The 9,810-nt window shown below is 41.3% G+C and overlaps 1 pseudogene across 1 annotated transcript; it reads left to right on the plus strand.

Annotated features, from left to right (window-relative positions):
* Window positions 1–1,999: 1,999 nt before the first annotated feature.
* LOC311587148 (small ribosomal subunit protein eS7-like) lies at window positions 2,000–7,622 on the plus strand (annotated as a pseudogene). The gene is made up of 3 exons: window positions 2,000–2,105; window positions 3,893–3,935; window positions 6,986–7,622. The product of its transcript is annotated as a small ribosomal subunit protein eS7-like (transcript).
* The last annotated feature ends 2,188 nt before the right edge of the window (window positions 7,623–9,810 follow it).

Genomic DNA, 9,810 nt, shown 5'->3' on the forward strand with positions numbered 1-9,810 from the left:
TTATTTCCGTGTTTTTAAAGAAACAAAAATCCCAGTACTGTCACTACACCTTGACCAGGACTGCTGAGCTATGCATGCCTCTTGCTCTCTATGAAACCATGAACTACATAGGTGTCCCAAGGACAGATTTGGAAGTCAGTGAACTTCTATATTTCTTCCTAGTGTGGTCACATCGAATAAATCTTTGTCTGCTTCATGTTAACACTTCTCTTTTTAATTTTTCTGTTGAGGATGGAGCCCTGACTTGGACACCAAAACCTTCAGCAACACCTGCTTGGAGCCTGCCCCAGACACTTGTGATCTTTCAGACCCAGGGTACGTGATCACAAATGGACAGTCTTGAAAGAGTGAGCAGAGATGTACAATTTACTAGTTAACAAGACGATAAAAATCAGCCTGGTCCCTATGATCTAGAACCTGTGCAATCGGCCTAGAGTTAAGACTAAAGTATCTCTCCCTTTGTGACCAGGAAAATCCAGGCTTCTTTTGTATTCTTAGTCTTAATAAAAAGAGAATAAGCTAGACATTGTTGGCTCTGTTTCTTTCTTTCTTTCTTTCTTTCTTTTTTTTTTTTTTTTGTGGTTTTTCGAGACAAGGTTTCTCTGTGTAGCCTTGGCTGTCCTGACTCGCTTTGGAGACCAGGCTGGCCTTGAACTCACAGCGATCCGCCTGCCTCTGCCTCCCAAGTGCTGGGATTAAAGGCGTGCGCCACCACGCCCAGCTGGCTCTGTTTCTTAACAATTAAACTTTATTATACAACCCAACTAGCTTACATAAGAAGGAAAAAAGGTTAAAGGGACAAAAGAATGAACCTTCCGGTATCTGTTCCACGGGACGGGTCCTTAGGTGTCTCTCTGGCCCGTGTGCTGGTCCAGCCTGGTCGCTGCTCCCCACGTGCTCCAGCCCGGTCTGAACCTGTTGTTCTCTCCTCTCCACCTGCCTGAGTCACGTGGGAAGGACGGTCTCCTTCTCCTGTTGAGGGTCAATTAGAAAAACAATAGCCCAGGTGGGGTCCCCAGGTCTGCTTCCTGAATTCCAGGCCCAGGATGGCTCCACTCAGTCTGTCACAAGGTATTCATGGGGTGCCCCAAGGGTAAAGCTCACCAAGACTGCTTCCACCTGTGACAACGCTTAATCTTTCCCACCAGGCATGGTGGCACACACCTTTAATCCCAGCACTCGGGAGGCAGAGGCAGGCAGATCTCTGTGAGTTCAAGGCCAGCCTGGTCTACAAAGCAAGTCCAGGACAGCCAAGGCTACACAGAGAAACCCTATCTCAAAAAACAAAACAAAACAAAATAACAACAAAAAAAGAGAAAATGTCCAAATTACAGCTCTGGTTTCCTGTCCCGAGACGGTCCCTTTGGGATCACGCCTGGGTCTTTGTGAGTCAAGTTCTATATGTTTGTATGAGACACATAGGTCCTGGCCCCAAGTTACACTTTGAACAATTTAGAGAGACAGCAAGTCTGCACACTTGACACATGGGAGCTTTAGACAGCAAAGATGTTGCCAGTGTGGCTGCACCACCACATGCTTCCTAAACCTTCAATCTCTTTTGATGAAGTCATTTATAGCCACCCATCACCGACCCCTGTGCCTACTGTTTACACATGGCGGGAAGCTGAGGAAGGACATAAAACGGATGATGCTGAGAGATCCGAGTCATCGAGCGAAGAAGATAGTATTCTTACAATAGGGTCAGGGATGTGTGTGTGTGTGTGTGTGTGTGTATGTTTTGTTTTGTTTTGTTTTTCTTTTTTAGCCAAGAGAATGGAGATTTACTAGGGAAATTTGAGAAAATGCTGCAGAGCAGTATTGGTGTCAAGGGAGGAGTTCCCATGCCGGGACCTTGTCATAGCAATAGGAAATGAAACAGACAGAAGACAGAGGCCTCTGACTGCATTAGTGGCCTTTCCCATCTGTGTAACAAAGCACCCGACAGAAACAACTTAAGGAAGAGTATATTTCAGTTCACAGTGTAACAATGTAGTCCACCATGGCAGAGACACAACAGCAGAAACTTGGTGATCACACCACGTCCACATTCAGAAAGCAGGGAAAAGCAGGCACAGAGGCACATGGCAGCGGTGTGAAGCCCACTGGTCAAGAATAAGACCGCTACCACAATTTTTTGACCCAAACTTGAGGCAAGTTTATTATGTACTTGTCAGGACAATGGATGGTGGCCAGGCCCGTACCCCAGATTCCCAGAGAATGACCACAAATGACATTTATCTGGTGCTTATGGAGGCAAGACCCACAAGGCTCTGTACTTCCTACCTTTGCCCAATCAGGGGCAAGCATACATTCCGACATACCTCCTGCCTACACATGACCAAGCACATCCTGTGTAATTGGGGCAACCAACCTTGTTTATAGGAGTGTAAACACATGGCTTGTTATCTTCCAAGAACAACAGCTCCCGCATTCCCATGAAGTTTGTCTGTCCGTGGCAAGAGGGGCTCGAAGGTTAGAGGCATTTTTTGTTTTATAGCTCTCTTAAGAACGGGGAATCAAACTTAAAACATAGCTTTATCCCCGGCATTCTTCCCTTGAATTGCATCTTGAGTCAAGCGCTTGACTCTTTTTATATTGGGATCTAATAACCACCACCTTAATGGCACCCAGACAGCGATTTATATATCTAATTAAGGCATTAATGATGCAAGGGCTGATAGTAATTAGCAAAAACAGAAGGTCCAAATGCCCTGTGATGGCTGACATCAGAGGTTGCTATGAGAATGGAAACTAGTCATTCATTTCATCTTGGGTCCCCTTTTTCTGCAATGTTTTTGTTTGATTAATTGGGAGGAGGTGCAGCCAAATTATCTCTAGTGATTCACAAGGTTTTTATAGAAACTACAATTTTTTTTTTTGAGATGTAGTTTCTCTGTTTAGTCTTGGCTGTCCTGGAACTCACTCTGTAGACCAGGCTGACCTGAAACCCTGACATATGGCCTTATGAGTGCTGGGATTAAAGGTGTGCACCACCACATGAGGTTTGAGAAACTCCAATTTTTACAGTCCTCACACTTGGTAAGCTGCCCACTTCACCCTCTCTGTTATCCCAGACCCAATTCTCAGGGTGGCCCCTAGTGCTGCAACAGAACACCAGGACAGCTTCCCTTGCCTCCTGTGGATCCCTTAGACCATCTCCCATGAAGAGAATGTAATCTTGCCTTAGTCTGGGCCCAAAGTGAAAACAGTCTTGGGATGCTTGACTCCACTGAGACTCAGTCTTTACATATACAGGGGGAAGAGGTCCCCCTCAGTCACAGTCATAGGGGAAGGGAGTAAGGGGAAAATGGGAGGGAGGGAGGGAGGAATGTGAGGATACAAGGGATAGGATAACAATTGAGATGTAATATGAATAAATTAATAAAATATAGTTTTTAAAAAGATCTTAGATAGACTCAGAGACAGAGGAAGGATCAGCACAAGGCAAAACACCTGTGATTCCAGGGTGGGGTATTGTATTGCCAAAAGGATCATCGATTAGGAGGAGGAAGCTGGGAGAGGAGAGAGAGACAGACAGACAGAGACACAGACACAGACACAGACACAGACACAGACACAGACACAGACACAGACACAGACACAGACAGAGACACAGACACAAAGACAGACTCCTCCAGGTTTGGTCCACAGACAATGCAGCTTCTTCTCCTGGATAGAGGATCTACTAGACTCCTGAGAATTACGCCAGGGGAATTTCCCCCAAGGAACTGAGAGCCAGAAGGTTTTATTCTTGTTCCCCTCGATCTCCTTTCCCTCGTATTTAGGGTAGTCAGGTTGTAAAGGAGGTACATGCTTTTAATAAATTCCTAATAAAATAGAATAGTTAAGGAACCTGAGCCGACAATCTCCCCCTGACCTCCCCTTCCCCCAGGCTCCACCATCAGCGAGCAGTGCCTCACTTACACACAAGGCAGGTCAGTAAAACAGGTAAAAACTCAGGCCATACATTCTCTGAAGATCCAGAGAGGAAACAGAAACTAAGGAACAAAATTCCCACTCAACCAAGACAAACCAGAAATCGGCACCTAGACCTGTAATTGTTAGGGCTTGGGTCATCTGCTGAAGAAAGACTCCAAGGCAGGATGCAAAAATAAAGAGTGGTTTTATTCTAGCATGCTAGGCTCACCTCTCTCCTTTGGAGGACGACCCCAAAATGAGTACTCAGGCTCAGTTTATAGGCAGTTGGAGGGATCTGTGACAACAGAACTGAGTGACAAGGGGATTCAGGACTGGCTGTTTGGTTATTGGGGACTTGTGAGTCACTCAACTTTTGGCTCTTACTCAGGAGTTGCCTTTAATTTGATTGAATGGGGCCAGCTGTGTTCTTTACCAAGGCCATGAAGTAATAAAAGCACGGTCTCTAGTCATTTTGTTCTATAAGCTGATTAGCTGCCCATGAGCTGTCTATAACTTGTGGGGTTTTTTTCCCCAGAAATTGTTAGAAACTTGGCCTAGTTAGGCAGAGTGAAAGCCTGAAGCCTGTCATGGAGTTGGTCTAGTCAAGCAACTGAGGTCTCAAACCCAGATGCCTAGATGCCAGTTTAAGAGCATAGTCAATAACAGCCAGGCCAATGTGTCACCACCAAAGCCCAGATATGCTACCACAGCAAAGCCTAAATATTCCAACACAGCTGATGCATAAGAAAAAGACCTTAAAACCAACTATATGGAGATAATAGAGATCCTTAAAGAGGAAATGAATAAATCCCTTAAAGAAAGCCAAGAAAAACAAACAATTGAAGGAAAAAAAACTGTTCAAGACCTGGAAATGAAAACAAAAGCAATAATAATCTAAAACACACACACACACACACACACACACACACACACACACACACACACACACACAAAGCTAAGGGAATCCTGGAAATGGAAAATGTAGGAATGCATACAGATAACACAGAGGCAAGCTTCACCAACAGAATATAAGTAATAGAAAAGAGAATTTCAGGCAAAGAAACTGTGATAAAAGACATGAATACATTGGCAAAGAAAATATTAAACCTAAAAAACTCCTGACACAAAACAGCCAGGAAATCTCGAACACTATGAGAAGAGCAAACTTAGAATAATAGGAATAGAGGAAGAAGGATACCAGCTCCAAGGCAGAAAATATTTTCAATTAAATAATAAAAGAACAAAATTCTAGCCTAAAGAAAGAGGATTTTATAAAGATATCAGAAGCATACACAACATCAAAGAGATTAAACCATAAAATAACACACCCTTACCACATATTAATCAAAATAAAACATACAACAATGAAAGAATATTAAAAGCTGCAAAGAAAAACTACAAGTGACTTATAAAGGCAAACCTGTTAGAATTACAGTGGAAACTGTAAAAGCCAGAGGATCTTCGACATATGTCCTGCAGTCTCTAAGAGACCACAGCTGCCAGCCCAGATTACTATAACCAGAAAAACTTTCAAGTCACAATAATGGGGGAAATAAAGTCAAATTGAAACAATACCTATCTTTAAATACAGCCCTACAGACAGAGGTAGAAGGAAAAAATCCAAACCAAGGAGGTTAACCACATATATGAAAACACAGGAAATAAATAAATTTACATCAGCAAAAAACAAAAGAAGAGAAGCAAACACACATAATGACCAAAAACAGCAACAAAATAACAGGAATTAACAATCATTTTCAATGATATACCTCAGTATCAATGGCCTCAATTCCCAAATAAAGACCACAGATTAACAGAATGGATATGGTAGCAAGATGCATGGTTTTGCTGCATACAAAAAAAAAAAAAAACACTTCACCAACAAGGATAGACATTACCTCCGGGTTAAAGCTTGGAAAAGCTAGTCCAAGCAAATGAACCTAAGAAGCAAGCTCCTGTGGCCGTCTTAATATGTAACAAAATAGACTTCAAACCAAAGTGAATCAGAAGAGATGGGGATGGAAACTGCATATTCAAAGGGAAAATCCTCCAAGTGAAATGTTATTTCACTTCTTAACATCTATTCCCCAAACACAGGGGCACCCAAGTTTGTAAAAGAAACACTACTACAGCTTAAATCATACTTTTACCCTCACACACTGATAGTGGGAAACTTTAATACCCGACTCTCACCGATGGACAGATCACCCAGACAATAACTAAACAGAGAAATCCTAGAGCAAACTCATGTTATAAACCAAATGGACCAAACAGATATTTACAGAACATTCTACCAAAATGCAGAAGAATATACCTTGTTCTCAACATCTCACAAAATTTTCTCTAAAATTGACTCCGTACTTGGACATAAAGTCTCAAGAGATACAAGTAAATTGAAATAACACCCTGCATCCTATCAGACCACATGGATTAAAGCCAAACATCAACAGCAGAAACAAGGGAACACTTAAGAACACACAGAATCAGAACAGCTCTCCACTCAGTGAAAGATGGGTTAATACGGAAATACAGAAAGAAATCAAAGACTTTCGAGAATTTAATGGAAATGAATACACAGCTTACCTAAATTTATGGAACACAGTGAAAGTGCTGCTAAGAGGAAAGTTCATAGCATAAAGTGCCTACACAAAGAAATTGGAGAAATCTCATGCTAGCAAATTAATGGCACAACTGAAAGCTTATAACAACAACAACAACAAAGTAAGCATATCCAAGAGGAGTAGATGGCAGAAAATAATCAAACTGAAAGCTGAAATTAATAAAATAGAAACAAAGAGGACAATACAAAGAACCAATGGAACTTAGACTTGGTTCTTTGAGAAAATCAACCAGATAGTAAAGCCCTTATCCACCCAAACTAACTAAAAGAAAGAGAGAATAGGCCGGGTGGTGGTGGTGCACACCTTTAATCCCAGCACTCAGGAGGCAGAGACAGTCGGATCGATATGAGTTCGAGGCCAGCCTGGTCTACAAAGTGAGTCCAGGGCAGCCAAGAACTACACATAGAAACCCTGTCTCGAAAACAAACAAACAAACAAAAATTCAGAAATGAAAAAGGGGACCATCCTCTTTCTAAGCCGGCACTCCGTAAGGACGAAACCACGCTCAGCTCGAGCGCCAAGATTGTGAAGCCCAGTGGCGAGAAGCCGGACGAATTCGAGTCTGGCATCTCTCAGGCTCTGCTCGAGCAGCTGGAGATTAATTCAGATCTCAAAGCGCAGCCTGGGGAACTCAGCATCACTGCGGCCAAGGACATTGCAGTGGTGGTTGGAAAGCTATCATAATTTTTGTACCAGTTCCTCACCTGAAATCTTTCCAGAAAATCCAAGTCTGGCTAGTTGGTGAATTGGAGAAAAAGTTCAGTGGGAAGCACGTGGTTTCCATTGCTCAGATGAGGATTCTGCCCAAGCCAACCCTGAAGAGCCACACGAAAATTAAGCAGAAGAGCCCCCCGAAGTCGTACCCTGACAGCAGAGCACGACACCATCCTTGGAGACTTGGTTTTCCCATGAAATTGTGGGTAAGAGGATCCATGTGAAACTGGATGGCAGCAGGCTCACAAAGGGTCATGTAGACAAAGCACAGCAGAACATCGTGGAGCACAGGTGGAAACCTTTCCTGGTGTGTACAAGAAGCTCACAGGCACGGATGGTAACTTTGAATTCCCAGAGTTTCAGCTGTAAAGAAACTGACTGAATAAAGTGTCATTCATAGTAGGGAGAAAAAAAGAAAAGAAAAGAAGAAGGGGGACATAATGACAGACACCAAGGAAATCCAAAGAATCATTAGGTCATACTTTTAGAATCTGTACTCCACCAAGTCATAAAATCCAAAAGAAATGAATAATTTCTCAATAGGTCCCACTTAGCAGAATTAAATCAAGATCAGATAAACAATTTAAATAGACATATAATCCCTACTGAAATTAAAGCAGTTATTAAAAGCCTTCCTCCCACCCCTAAAAAAAAAAAAAAGCCAGGGCCAGACAGTTTTAGAGCAAAATTCTACCAGACTTTCAAAGAAGAGTTAACACCAATACTCCTCAAATTACACTACAAAATAGAAACAGAAAGAACATTGCCCAATTCACTTTATGAGGCCACAGTTACCCTGATACCCAAACCATATAAAAACCCAAAAATGAAAAATAATTACAGACCAATTTTCTTTTTTTTAATATATTTTATTAATTTATTCATATAACATCTCAATTGTTATCCCATCCCTTGTATCCTTCCATTCCTCCCTCCCTCCCATTTTCCCCTTACTCCCCTCCCCATGACTGTGATAGACCAATTATCTTTAGGAACATATATGCAAATGTACTCAATAAAATAGCAAAACCACATAAAGACCCAAAAAGAAAATTAGAGACCAATTTTCCTTATGAACATATATGTAAATATATTCACTAAAACACTTACAAACCAAATCTAAGAACACATCAAAATTATCATCCACTATGGTCAAGTAGGCTTCATTCCAGAGATGCAGGGATGGTTCAACATATGAAAATCAGTTAACATAACCCACCATATAAATAAACTGAAGGGGAAAAAAACATGATCATCTCATTAGATGCTTAGAAAGCCTTTGACAAAATTCAACACCCCTTCACGATAAAAGTACTGGCGCAATAAGGTCGTCAAGGGACATACCTAAACATAGTAAAGGCAATTCACCACAAGCCTGTAGTCAGCACCAAATTAAATGCAGAGAAACAAAGAAATTCCACTCAAATCAGGAACAAGACAACCACTCTCTCCATATTTATTCAATATAGTATTTGAAGTTTGGAATAAGACAACTGAAAGAGATCAAGGGGATACAAATTAAAAACAAAAAGAAGTAAAAGTATCTTTATTTGCAGATAACACAACAGTATACATAAGTGACCTTTAAATTCCATTAGGAAATGCCCTAGAGCTGATAAACACTTTCAGCAAAGTGGCCAGATACAAGATTAACTTAAGAAAAGAGAAGAAAAATCAGTATGTCTGCTGCACACAAATGACAATCAGACTGAGGAAGAAATCATCAAAACAGCACCCTTCACAATAGCCTCAAATTGTAAAAAGTATCTGGGGGTAATTCTAACCAAGCAAGCAAGTGAAAGACTTGTTTGATAAAAAAAAAAAAAAAAAAACAAAAAACAAAACTTCAAGTCTTCAGAGAAAGAAGTTGAAGAAGATACCAGAAGATGGAAAGATCTCCCATGCTCATGGACCGGTAGGATTAGCGTAATAGAAATGGGCATCTTACCAAAGCAATCTATAGATTCAATTCAATGCGATCCCCATCAAAATTCCAACAAAATTCTCTATAGACCTAGAAAGGACAATTTTCAACTTAATATGGAAAAAAATTAGGATAGTTAAAACAAACTGGAATGATAAAAGGACTGAGAAAGAGATCACATCCCTAATTTCAAGTTGTGCTACAGAGCTATAAAGATACAAACTGCATAGTGTTGGCATTAAAAAACAACAACAAAGAAAAAACAATATATGTTACTCAGTGCCATAAAATGGAGGTCCATTCCTACGGACACCTGATTTTTGATAAAGAATCCAGAAATTCACACTGGGAAAAAAAAAAAAAAAAAGAAAAGAAAACATCTTCAACAAATGGTGCTAGTAAAACCAGGTGTCAGCCAGCAGATGGAAATAGATCCATACTTATCACCATGCACCAAACTCAGTCTAAGTGGATCAATGACCTCAACATTAAATCAGATACACACAGAGCCTGCTGGAAGAGAAAGTGGGAAATAGCATTAACGCATTAGCACAGTGTCAGGGGCCTGCCTGCCATGGAATGAGGGTTGGGCCTCAAACAAGGGTGGGTGCAGAGCAGCGAGGGAGGACACCA

The sequence above is a fragment of the Acomys minous genome, assembly GCF_964271855.1.
Source record: "Acomys minous genome assembly, chromosome: 16".
NCBI classification, from domain to species: domain Eukaryota; kingdom Metazoa; phylum Chordata; class Mammalia; order Rodentia; family Muridae; genus Acomys; species Acomys minous.